Source organism: Anarhichas minor, unplaced genomic scaffold (assembly GCF_050575085.1).
Source record: "Anarhichas minor isolate MPS153535 unplaced genomic scaffold, ASM5057508v1 ptg000087l, whole genome shotgun sequence".
Lineage (NCBI taxonomy): Eukaryota > Metazoa > Chordata > Actinopteri > Perciformes > Anarhichadidae > Anarhichas > Anarhichas minor.
The window spans coordinates 4085038-4097705 of record NW_027466533.1 but is presented as its reverse complement, the minus strand read 5'-3'; the positions used below and the strand labels follow the sequence as shown (position 1 = coordinate 4097705).

General features: G+C 44.2%; 1 protein-coding gene across 1 annotated transcript in view; it reads right to left on the bottom strand.

Moving 5' to 3' along the window:
* Window positions 1-12668, bottom strand: part of clasp1a (cytoplasmic linker associated protein 1a) — a 78331-nt gene that overhangs the window by 52093 nt on the left and 13570 nt on the right. The gene's annotated exons all lie outside the window — the stretch shown is intronic.

The window sequence follows — 12668 nt, the reverse complement described above, 5'->3', positions numbered from 1 at the left end:
GTCCCAGCAGGCAGAGGGCCTGCTGTCCACAGGCCTAATCCTCAGATCAGTCCCTTTGTTCTCCAACTGGAGGGAATTACAGTAATTAGACTGATGACAGGGCCCCAACAAAGACTCAACGACAGCTCCCAGAGGGATCGGCGGGGTTAAACATCTCCACCGAAACTCCACTGCTCAGTTTATATCTGGGTTAGGTCCATGCAGGAGGTCTGTCTAACCTTTCTTAGCGAGACAACTGGAGGTAAACACTCTCTTTTTCCTTTTCTGGACTGGGGGAAGTCGAGTAACAAAGGGACCATGGCAACAACTGCACCCTGTGTTAGAGTGCCAGTTCAGCAGACAGATGGCTGACTCCCTTCTGCTGTCATCCACATCCGGACTCCCCAAAATACAAACACACACACACACACAGGACCCACACCCCCCCCTAAGGCTCTTGACCAAAATCTCACAGACATCACCTCTTCCCAAATCCTCCTCTTATCGATAGTAGACTCTGCATCAGCATATACTGAATATGAAATCAAAACTCCTGACCTGGATATCCTTCACCCTATGAGATAAATACTGATGTGCACTGAGTTACCTAGACATCTGTGGCCTAGTTTGTAGAGAAGCTGGCTGTAAAAGGAAACATAAGACCGGTGGGTGGTTGAGTAGAAAGATACACAGATCTTTCCAGGGATCCTCCAGGTTTCTTCTCTGACAGCAGTCTCTCTTAATGCCTCTTTGGTTCTCTCAGACAGAAACCTACCAACCCGCAGCCTTTGAATAACACCACCATTTCAAAGCATGTGAGGCTTTGACACCAGCTTCTTCTCTGCATTTCCATTGTTCGCCACACTTCGCCACACAGAAAATATCATCGGAAAGGAAAAAGAGTGGGACAAGAAGCTGTGAGAAGAGAACCAGTGGAGAAAACTCTCTCTTTCATTGATTATCTTTCACGTTTAATATGTGATAAAAGTTTAGAAGAGAGAGGAAAGGAGACAGGAAAGTGAACTGGTGGATGGACTTGTGGTTGCCATGGACCTGATGAGCAACAGCAAGCTTCTCTTACACCATCGACGGATAACAAAACCCACGCGTAGCTTAGCATTGTAGCCGCAGTCAGGCTCCTGATAGCAAAGAGAACGTCAAAGCGGGGGGGCTAAATCACACTCAGCGAACGGCCAGGTGAGCAGGATGTGAACTTTGGTTCCTCTTTCCATTCTTCACAAAACCATTCCTCACTTTTCAGGTACAACCGAGCACAACACTGTGAAGGCCATCATTATATCAGGAGGCACTCTGGCTGATGAGGACTTGGTTTAAAACACATATCAGTCATCCAGCATCCAGAGATCAGCAATGAACCCTAAAACTCACATAGAAGCCTGCTTGACTGACTGAGGAGCTACACCAACAGTCCACCTCACGAAGAATAAGCTGGTGCTGAATGGTAGAAGTCTTCATCCGACCGCTACAAAAAGCACAACTGTTCCATCCTGGAAATTTGACCGTGTTCAGACAAATTCATAGAAAGGAGGCGCCTTGCCTCTGGCCGTTGACTCCATCTGTAGCTGTTGGGTATGCATGCACTGAGCACTTCATTTACATATCCAGCTCTGATTGGCCAGTCCTTCTGTATGTAACTGTGATGTGCAAGAGTCCGTTTCATCTTAGTTGAACGCCTTTTCTCATTTTGCCTGTCACCACTTTATATCTGCACACCTCCTCGTGGGCAGCCATTGACAAAGACACCCTGCTGCTTCCTCAGTCCCTGTAGCTGCATGTCTGAACACACCGCCGGTCACAAATAAGATAAGGCTAAAGTAAGTACGAAGCTAACGTGGTTGAAGACCAATCATTACTATTTGTAGAATTAGATTCTAGGATTGTTTGTGACCCGTGAGATCCAAACATTTCTAATAACTCCAGAGTGTTGTAAAGTCCATAAGTCAACTGTATAGAAAAAAGATAGATGTAATGACTTCCACAATTCATACTGTATTTATTGAACTAAATATTCTACTTCAATCTGTATTTGTTGGCATTTAGCCTTTCAAAAGCAACATTTTCATCATGGTCAGAAAACTGTGTTCTCCCCCTTGCCACACAAAAATGGAAGACGTACCAGTGTTGATCGGCGCATAAATGAATTAACTTTATACAACCACAACAACAAATCAATTAGACCTAAGTCATTACGATTTAGTTTTTTGGGTGATATTCAAAGCTTCATTCTAAAACCTCAATAGAAGCTTGAAAATGTAAAAAAGAGTCCTGATCTCAAGACCTCTGATCAAAGTAACCAGAGACATCAGTCCCAGGTCACTAGACACATGAAAACCAGCAGGCTGGCCTGCTCCTCCATCTGTCTCCATGTGCCTGTAAATTCAATCAAGGATTTCTCCCTTCACTCACAAGCAAGCCTGTCATCTCATTACCACCCACACACACACACACACACACACACACACACACACACACACACACACACACACACACACACACACACACACACACACACGCACACACACACACACACACACACACACACACGCCATTGCACCATCTTTGCAGTGATTTCCTCTAAATCAAGAGAACAGCTGGGTATGCTGTCCTTTTCCACAGGGAGTGAATCTCTCTCTCTCACACACACACACACACACACACACACACACACACACACACACACACACACACACACACACACACACACACACACACAATCATTTAAATTCCCAATACAAAAAGCCCCACGTTCCCAAATTAAGGTTGTGTTTAAAAGAAGAAGATTTAACAGCACACGGAGTAATTCAAACTGTGTCAGACAAATTTGCTTCTTCTAACATGAGTTCGCGACACAAGGCTATAGTTTATTGCAGAGTGCTTTATGATTATGAAGCATACCGGGCCCTCCCTCCCTGCCTGCCTCTTCCTGCTGCTGCTACATAATACTAACTGGATTCCGATGTGTCAGACGCTTCCATACAGCTCGGGCTCCGTCTGGACCGGATCTATTTTCAAGTTCACCTGAAATTACACTGTAGCTGTAACTCACAAGTTAATGACTCACAAGCCTGCAGGGTTTCTTTCAGTGTTGCAGAAAGAGGATAAAATCCTTCAGCATCTTAACTGACAAATGCTGATATATGCAGGTATGTTTTCATGCGATCTAAAGTGCTTGTGCTAATCACCATTGGCCTTCAAACTGACAGAGTGTACTTTCCCTGGATGTGTGTTGGTCTCTTGTTCACTGAGCCACAGCAGCACCAGACAAGTGTCTGTCTGCAGATGAGCTAGAGAGCTGATGTGTGCTGCAGATTACAGGTGACAACAGTGACTGTTACTGCTTTATGCAAATACTGCTTAATGTTAGAGACCAGGGGAACACACCAGTGACGCCAAATTGGATCATGGGCGTAAAGTGTGTGTGTGTGTGTGTGTGTGTGTGTGTGTGTGTGTCTGTGTGTGTGTGTGTGTGTGTGTGTGTGTCTGTGTGTGTGTGTGTGTGTGTGTGTGTGTGTTCCACCTCCCTTGCTTGAATCACACCCATCTTTAACCTCTGCCTTCCTTTTGAACTCAACTATGTAAAGTCTTGAGACTGGCACGGTTGTGAAACTATCGCGGTAACAAAATCCGTCCACAGACAGAAACACAACCACCTCCTCTGTGGTAGACCTGCTACGGTGGGTGTCTCCAGCACCACAATGGAGGTGGGATGGGTCATTGTGATGCCATGCCAGCGTTCGGAGGCCCCAGCAGTGCCGTTATCGTACTGCTGAGGCGTGATCAGCCAGCAGTGACCTGGCTGATCAGCAGAGCTCACAACCGCAGGCACGGGGCAACTAGACCAAGGAATGTGCAGTAAACACTCATTATGGAACATGCCTGAGAGCGCTAACACACAGCATTCACACACACACACGGACACGGACAGATACAGAGATATAGCACACAAGGAAAACAGAGTTGTACACACACACACACAGTCTTTTCCGGTTTACTTCCTCCAGAGGCAACACTTCACGCTCAACTTCCTGCAGTGAAAACACTGAAACAGTAGCATCCTCCTCCAGACATGGTGCTACTGATACTAATATCTGTGTGTGTGTGTGTGAGAGAGAGATGTAGAGTATGAAGTCAGCAGTAACGTTGTAGCTGTGAACGTAGCAGTGCAGTGTGTGGACAATTTATTTGTCAGTGAATAAATGCTACAGCTCCTCAAGACCCGAGCCAAGTTGCCACCTGCTGAACCTCTTGCACACGACGCCCCCGAATTTGGGGGCTCTCGGGCTCAGCCCCCCTGAAAATATTGTTCGGAAAATGCCCTTATTGTTTACCAATATTGTGGATTTGTACTTTTTTTTTTTACCGGATTAAACAGCAACGTATGGGCAACACTATCATATAAGTCACTTTTTACACACTCCAAACACAACTATAGACTACTAATATAAGCATCTAGAAAATGTGGCATAAAAGGACGAATTTGTGGCCAAAAATCGCCATCATATTTAGCTGCACATCGATTTTGGACCACGAAGCTAACGGTTACCAAGCTAACCAATGCATTTTTTAGCGTTAGCATTCGACACGCATAAATACCTTCGGTTTTTCTCTCCGTGGAACCAGTAGAAAGCTGTGAGTGACCAACGGTACCATGTCAGTGCCCTTCGCCAAAAACAATCGTTGGTTTTTGGTCACCTTTTATGAAAAATGAGTACAATAACATCGAAGATTATCCGGTTCAAAGCTACCATCATTGTTGGCAACTGCATCCTGTTTGCTGCCGAGCTGTTTCCTGTAGAAGGGGGGTCAATCCACCATGGGCGAGCGGTCAGACTTTCGGCGAATGAAATTTTACGCTCGGGGAGACGCGGCACTTCTTGCAACTTTACTCGCTGAAACTTCTGTCAATCAAGACCCGCTTTGACGCTCGCATTCCTGAGACTCTGACGCGTCGAAGCCGGGCTCATTGACTGAAATCGACCGATGATCTACGGCTGAGCTACAGCCCCATACACACAGAGCAACTGAGAAAATCCTATGGATGACAGCCAGAAACATGCTCTGAGTGGACCCTTGCTCTCAAAATGATTCCTAACAGCTGTATTTGGATGTATTGAATAATATGAGTGATAAAAAAAAGTGAAATATATAGTTATATAGTATATAAAAGTACAATGTAAGAGCTGCAACAGCTGGTTCGAAAATGATGACCTCGCATGACCGCTCTCTACTAAAGCCTCTTATTCTTCACTTTATCCCAGCCAAACGTTATTATACGACTACTGATCGTACATACATAGGTTGTGCTATGATTTGGGAGAGTTTTTAGGCTGCCAGCTGCATTATTTCAAAAACATAATATCAATAAAAGTGCTTTTTTTTCAGGCGAACCTGAATATTTTCAATTTGAGCTGTGTAATATATTCATGCACTATATTAACCAGCAACATATACACAATATTTACCCATCTGAACAATCTCACAAGTGTTATCTGATTATAGCATCAAAAATTATTAAAATAGACCTTGTAGTTATAGAACTGTGGTCTCCTTAGTATGGGTATGCCATTTTCGAGCAGAGGCATACAAATAGGGCCCGAGCTTAAGAGGTTTTAAAGTGAAGTGAGCCCAGGCTACTAAAGGTGGACTGACTTTTAAGGTGGACCAGCTGTGCTCTGTAGTGACAAAGCTGTCCCTCTGAGTTGTGCTCAGCTTTTAACTGATAGCATTAATTGGTTAAACTTATAATTGCCAGTTAACAGTTGATTAACATCCCTACTGTAAACTGTGAAAGCACAAAGTAACAGCATCATGTTGTATGTTGAATGTGTTACAGTCAGACAGTGAGCAACATCCGATGAAAAGAAAACATGTTTTAGAAATGTAATAGTATTATAAAGTACTCATATCAGTACTAGATATGGGCAAGTACCCAAATGCAAGTACTTGTACTTGGTCTGAAAATAAGTGGTATCGGTGCATCCCTAGTAATACCCTAATACCTGAGTAGCAAGGATTGAATTGATACCCAGCCCTAACCAGCAGCCACCTGAACAGCTTCTACACTTCATAGATCTGTGGAGGTCGACTGGGGGGGATGAACACCTCCTTTCCTGCAGAGACACTTCTAGATGGGACTGTATTTTAGGGTGAAATAGGCGGCACTGTTCTGCTCTCTGGCTTTGAACCTGAAGGCCGAAACATATGATTCCCATCATCCTTCAGTGATTCCCTCCTGCTTCACATCTGCATTCCATCTACTCACGTCCTCCTTTAATTCGTCGTCCATAAACATCCACCATCTTATAAACATAGACAACATATCATCTGCCAATGGGGTGAGGACAATTGGTTGTGGCTATTGGACAGAATTTGGGAATGAAAGCGTCCGTAGTAATGTGGATGTTACAGACATATTTATGTCTTATTGGGCTTTACTCGTGCAAAAGAGACACCAAGTAATACCCACAGGCCTACTCACACACAGCCCAAACCCAGACTCCATGCACCAGTATCGACCCACCATGATGAATGATGAAATAAAACAAGTCTGCTCAACTTCTGGAATAGCAGAGGAGTGTGCAAGTACACCGCCTTTGTACCCGTTTTATTATTACTTCTATTGTGTACACTGTGGCACTGAAAGAACATACTGTCTTTCCCCTGTATTGGTTCTTCATCTCTTGATGTTGTGGCATTTTCTCTGGCACGGTGCCGGCCTTAATGGTGGCAGTTTGAGCCTAATTCCCCGATGACTTCCCAGCTCTCATCTTCTCCCATGAACATGGTGCCATTTCCTCATACAGCATGTATTCACCCTATTTTAATAGGCGCAGCTAGAATGCATCAGCTCCAGTGTGCCTGTAAACATAGCTGAATCCAGTCATGGCTGTAAAGCTCTAGAGAGATCTTCTGGCTACTGGAGCCAGCCAGACCTACTGTGGCGCATTTGACTTGTTAAGCAACCAAATATTGAGAGGTCATAATCTATTCTAAAAAGGATTTCTTTCAGGCTGGTAGAAATGGAAATAAACATTGGACAACAAGACAACAAAACAACATGTAGACAAGGAAGCATTCACATGTTGTGTAACCCAGGAGCAACCACAGTGTTTCTGCCCTTATCTCATCTCGGGGCCACTAAAAGACTGATTTATGTGTCTGTGTATTTTGAGGCAGTCTTGGAGCAGCCGGCTCTAACCGAGTCCTAGAGGAACAGATGTTCTATCAGAGGGCCACCACGGGACGGGAGTGACGTGAGCCCAGATGCTCATGAGTCCCATTTGTCACGGGCAGATAACTGAAAAAAAGACCCAAAAAACACACCGACACGATGCTGTCTCCGCTATCATAGGTGAAACAACCACATTCTCACCCAATTTGACAGATCAGCACGTTTCAATAACGCTGCTGCTACCTTTGGTGTGTTTAAAAGGTTTAATTTGCAGCATTTGTGTCACAGCTCTGCCTCTTCTCACCTGTCACTCGATCTCTCACCCACCTCATCAGCTCATCACTCTCACCTGCTCACCCTGCTGCACCTACTATTTAGACCCCAGTCTCACACACACTCACTGCCAGATCGTTCTCCGCATTATGCCAGACTTTCCTGCGTTTACCCTCCAACTGTTTTCCCTGCCTGTTTGGACTTCTCCGCCTTGCCTGTGCCCCGGTAAACGACTCAGTCTTCTGTCCCCGACCACGAGATTCTGCCTCTGCCTCCTCTGGTTTCTGTCTGCCTTCTCCCCTGACGGCTTAGCGTTCCACCGAGTGGATTTCTACACGTGTGCAGATCCAAGACTGTTTGCTTGTTGTGTGTTCTGTCTGGAATAAAGTGTCGTACTGCGTCTGGGTCCTTAACACACCCATTACAATTTGTCTTTGTGCTGGTATCAGAGAACCTGCCCTCTGCCTGTTTTCTTATTGTTTTGCAATAACAAACACCACCACTCTGTCACAGTACCCGCCAGATAGGATAGAGGAAGACATCACTCTGTAGGCAGACAACAGCCTCAATGAAAGTGGCAGCGCTACTAAACACAACTGGACATGCAGGCGGAGAGACAGCTGACTCAGGATGTGGCCGTGAGACTGATCACAAACACACAAGTGGAGGGTGGTGGTTTGTTCCGCCTGATGGAGGTCACAGATTGTGGTACATGAGCAATAGCACATGTGCAAGAGAGGTTTTTGGAACTGTGATGATTTCCACCACATTATCATAGTCAAATGTGGCCTGTCACAGTTTAATAGTGAGCCAAAAATATATTGTACACTTCTCAGCTTGGTGTGGGAGGATCCCTCCGTGGGGTCGTCATCCTCATCAGGACTATGTCCTCTGGGATAAATATCAAAGTTGAGCTGGTCTCAACTTCTTTCACCGCTCCGATTACACGGCAAAGCGCCAACCAATCATATGTTGTTATTTTACCCTGTTACGTTACATCATAAATAAATAAATGCCGTCACCCAGTTCCAGTGCTATTAAACAAAATAACACTTCAATGGCGACTCACGAGAATGTAGCTGGGGCCGCTTTGTTTATTTTGTCGCTCTTAGTGTGAACACACAGCATGCTAAAGCGTCTCCGCTTCAGTTCATCACAATGTAGGTAACGCTGCTGAACTACAGTGACTGTGCTAAGTTGGAGAAACAAAGACGGTCCTTGAAGGAGGCATGTGGACAGCAGGGGAAACACTCTTCTCCGGGATGACTGCTCGCATTTCACAAATCATAGCGACCATTGTATTGAGGATTAGGTGAGAAGTCACCTCAGGTTAACTGAGTCATTGTTCAGAAGGCTGCTTTCATTCTGTTCTTTTTTTATCATCGGATGTATTCAGATTTTTCAAAAATAGACAGAGATGCTGAGTCACATTTAATGGTTAGCCCCAGATTTAAAAAGAGACAAGTGAGTAAATAACTAGTGTATTACTGCCACTCAAAAGGTCAAAGATTCAAGCTTTCAAACTACGTATAAACAGTTAGTCAGCAGTACTAGTGTTATTCTACCCCTGTAATGTTTCCAACTTGAGCTGTCTGGCAATAAGAAGCATACGGCAGGAGCAGGAAGTCAAACTAAACTTAAACATGAGCATCTCAAACAGAAGCAGATCACAACTGTGTCCACATTTTCCTAAATAATCCCACTGGTTTTCTACCACCTTCCCAGGTACATCAGGAACACACGTGTTCAGGTGAGCTCGGTCGCTCTCTCATCATCCACTCATCAGCAGATCGTTGTCTCAAAGCAACGGGGTCCGGACTGTTACACCCTGATGATCCAGGTCACACCAACCTCCAATCGGTGTACTCGTGAGGGAAGGATTGAAATAATGTGATCTTTATTTAGTTGACATGCATACTGTTTCCTGTCTCTAAAGACATTTCACAGCAGAAGAACACTTATAATTGACATAATAGCATCATGATTAAAACCGACAGATATTTAAGCTAATTTCATATGTAGTTTTTTTTACATAGGTTTAAAATGCATACATCATTTTAGTGTGAATATTGCAAATTTGACAAACTCGATACTAGCTGTGGTGCTAGCTAACAGTCGTGTGTGTGTGACATAGTATTTCTATGCTATAGAGCTCCATATTGCTCTCACTGCTCTCACTGACACTGTACATGCAGAGTAGTGCAGCACAGCAACATGAAGACAACCAGGACATTTCTGTATCTCACACACACACGCACGCACGCACGCACGCACGCACACACACACTCTCTTGTCCATGACACAGCATTCTTCCACAATGCTCACTTTGGAACCATGACGGAGCACATTAGCTGCACAATCCACTCCGAGGCTTCCTTCTTTGGTTCTGCTGACTCGGCAGAACAAATGGCTGAGCTGATAACATGATGCGGGTGTTAGAGCTCCGGTGGGCTGACACAGACGAGAGCAGATCAAAGGGGAACGGTCAGAGTGTAACCCCAGGATCAGACCAAGTGAGGGTGACATGTACTCACGCACACTTTACTGACCGATGCACAAATATGACACTTTCCTCTCACAGCTACGACTGAAGAGATCAGCATGAATTCTGTACACAACTGGATCGTCTCCAGGGTCAAGTTCATACAGACAATCGTACTGCTTTAAATTATCACTGTGAACATTGTTTTTCTGTTTATTAGTTTTTGTTTAATTACATTTCTTAACTTATTACCACCTTCCATCCACATCAACACACAGAATCCAGCTGTCTGCTCTCTTTTAATTGCACCAATAAGAATAAAATTTAAAGAGAATTAAAACGACAGAGCACCTTAATTCATTTCACTGAGGCTACTGCGTACTGACGCAGAGAGCTCTGGGACTAAATGCAGAGTCATACGAAAACAAAAAAAAACATCATCCCGCATCATGTTGGCCAATCAAATAAGTAAAAGCATCCATTCCTGGAAGATGACTTTGCATCTTTTAAAGTGTGATTTTCCTGTGTATCTCGTGGTTGCCCAGACGCTGTGACGTTTGTAAGATCCTGCCTCACACTCTCATAACAGATGTTGATGTCAATGGTATTGATAAGGCTTCAAAGTCACGGATCTGTTACTCAAACCTCCGTATTTCATTGTCTCACTGGCAGCTGAAGCAACAAGACCGCATCAACAACGAGCAGACCGATTGTCAGTGTGCACGCCTATCCAGAAATGAAGTAGACTGGACACCACAGACCAGTCAAGAGAACAACTTTGTTCTCTGCATCATGTCTTATGACACATCTGTAAAAAGGGTCCAGTGTGGAGCGTAAGGCAGACGAAACACTGAAATCACTGAAACACTCAAATCGAATTGTGTCGCTGGGCTTTGTTTTTGTTCACGTGTGACATTCAAGTTATTCATCATATAGCCTCATGCAAGCATTTACTCAGGACTAGTCTATAGTATGAACTGCCCTCATTGGGGAAGAGTTTGTATCTTTACTACTTAACTCATGTTTATGGTCTCAATCTCTAGTTTCAAGTCTTCTTCATTACAGCATGATGTTCATTTAGTAAATTACAGTCCATTTAGAGTCAAATAGACCACAGAGCAGGGTATGCTTTAGGGCGGGGCTTATATGGTCAAAATATGGTCAAATCCCCTCACTGGTTGCAAAACAACAAGATGGCGACAGCCAAATTCAAAGATGGCAACGGCCATAATGCCAAACTCGAGCACTTCAAAACTGTAGTCCACAAAGCAATGGATGACGTCACGACGATTATGTCCACTTCCTATATACAGTCTATGGATACAACGCTATTTTTTTTGATTTTTAGGAAAACATAATGAAAAAAATATGACTTTTAGATCATATCTCCCAGCCGTAGCTTGTTGGTGTTGATTCATCATGTCCACTTGCTGATGTTGATAACATGGATCCATTAAGAAGGCGGGCTTTTGTATGCTGGTTTACAATAAAGTGTTTGACTTGAGCCTAGCAGGTAAGAAGCAGATCACTGCTGTGTTAAGAGCTGACGGTCAACTTCCTTGTTCAGGGAGAAGACGAGCCGGTGCCCCCTCAGGCAGGACCGGGTGCTGCTCTACTTGTGATGTAATCCAGTTGCTCTAGGAGAGGCTGCGGTGTCGTCTGCCGTAAAGGACAAAGCCACGTGACTTGTTGCAGCACAAGGGAGACACAACGTTATACTGTACAACATCCGCGGAAACTAAATTTCAATGACATCAAAGTCTGGGCTGATAGACAGGCTACTGAAATAACACATAACGTGTGGCATAAGAGGGAGGCATGCTGGGAGACAGGGGTAAAGCGAAAGACAAGGGTAGATGGATACAGATATTTTCCCATACAATCATTTACAGCAGGAGGACGTTAATCCATGTTAGAGCACATTTAGCCTCAGTATTGGACACATACTGTATATAGGGAGTAAGCCCACCCTAAAGCATCCCCTGCTTTATGGTCTATTTGACTCTAAATGGACCATCATTTACTAAATGAACATCATGCTGTATCGAAGAAGACTTGAAACTAGAGATTGAGACCATAAACTCATGTTTACAATGTTTACTGAGGTAATAAATCAAGAGAGAAGTAGAGTCATTTTCTCATAGACTTCTATATAATCTGAACGGGATTTATAATCTAGACAGAATGACACAGCGCTGCTCAGGCAGAGAAGGAACTGAGGGTTAGAGAGATCAACACAAAGGCAGGAGATGGAGAGAGAGAGTGTTCAGAGCAACAGGGTTTCCTTCTGGGTCTGTGTGTGTGAGCCTTGATCACTGAAGAACATGCAGTAAAGGGAACTCTAAAACTATCTACATTCTGACATATGGACAAAATACCCAAATAGTGCTTTAAAGCTGGGGTAGACAGTTTTATCATTGGGAAACAATCCCATAATAACCTTTCAACATATTGTAATTCAAGTGGTCTGAGAGAAACCCTCCTCTTGGCTCCTTTTTTAGGATTTAGAAAAATCTAGCCTGTGACGGGAGACTTTGGCCAATCAGAGGTCATGTCAGAGAGAGAGCGGTTCTATTGGCTGTTGTACAAATGCATATGTGTTTGCACGTTCCTTCAGACCGTAAAAGCCTGATTAACTGGAGGAATATCCTGCGGGGAGAAGTTGCTATTCAAACATTGGCAGCAACTTCCTACAGTGCAAAGCAACCTCAAAAAAGTTAGAAGGACGTATCGAAGGGAGAG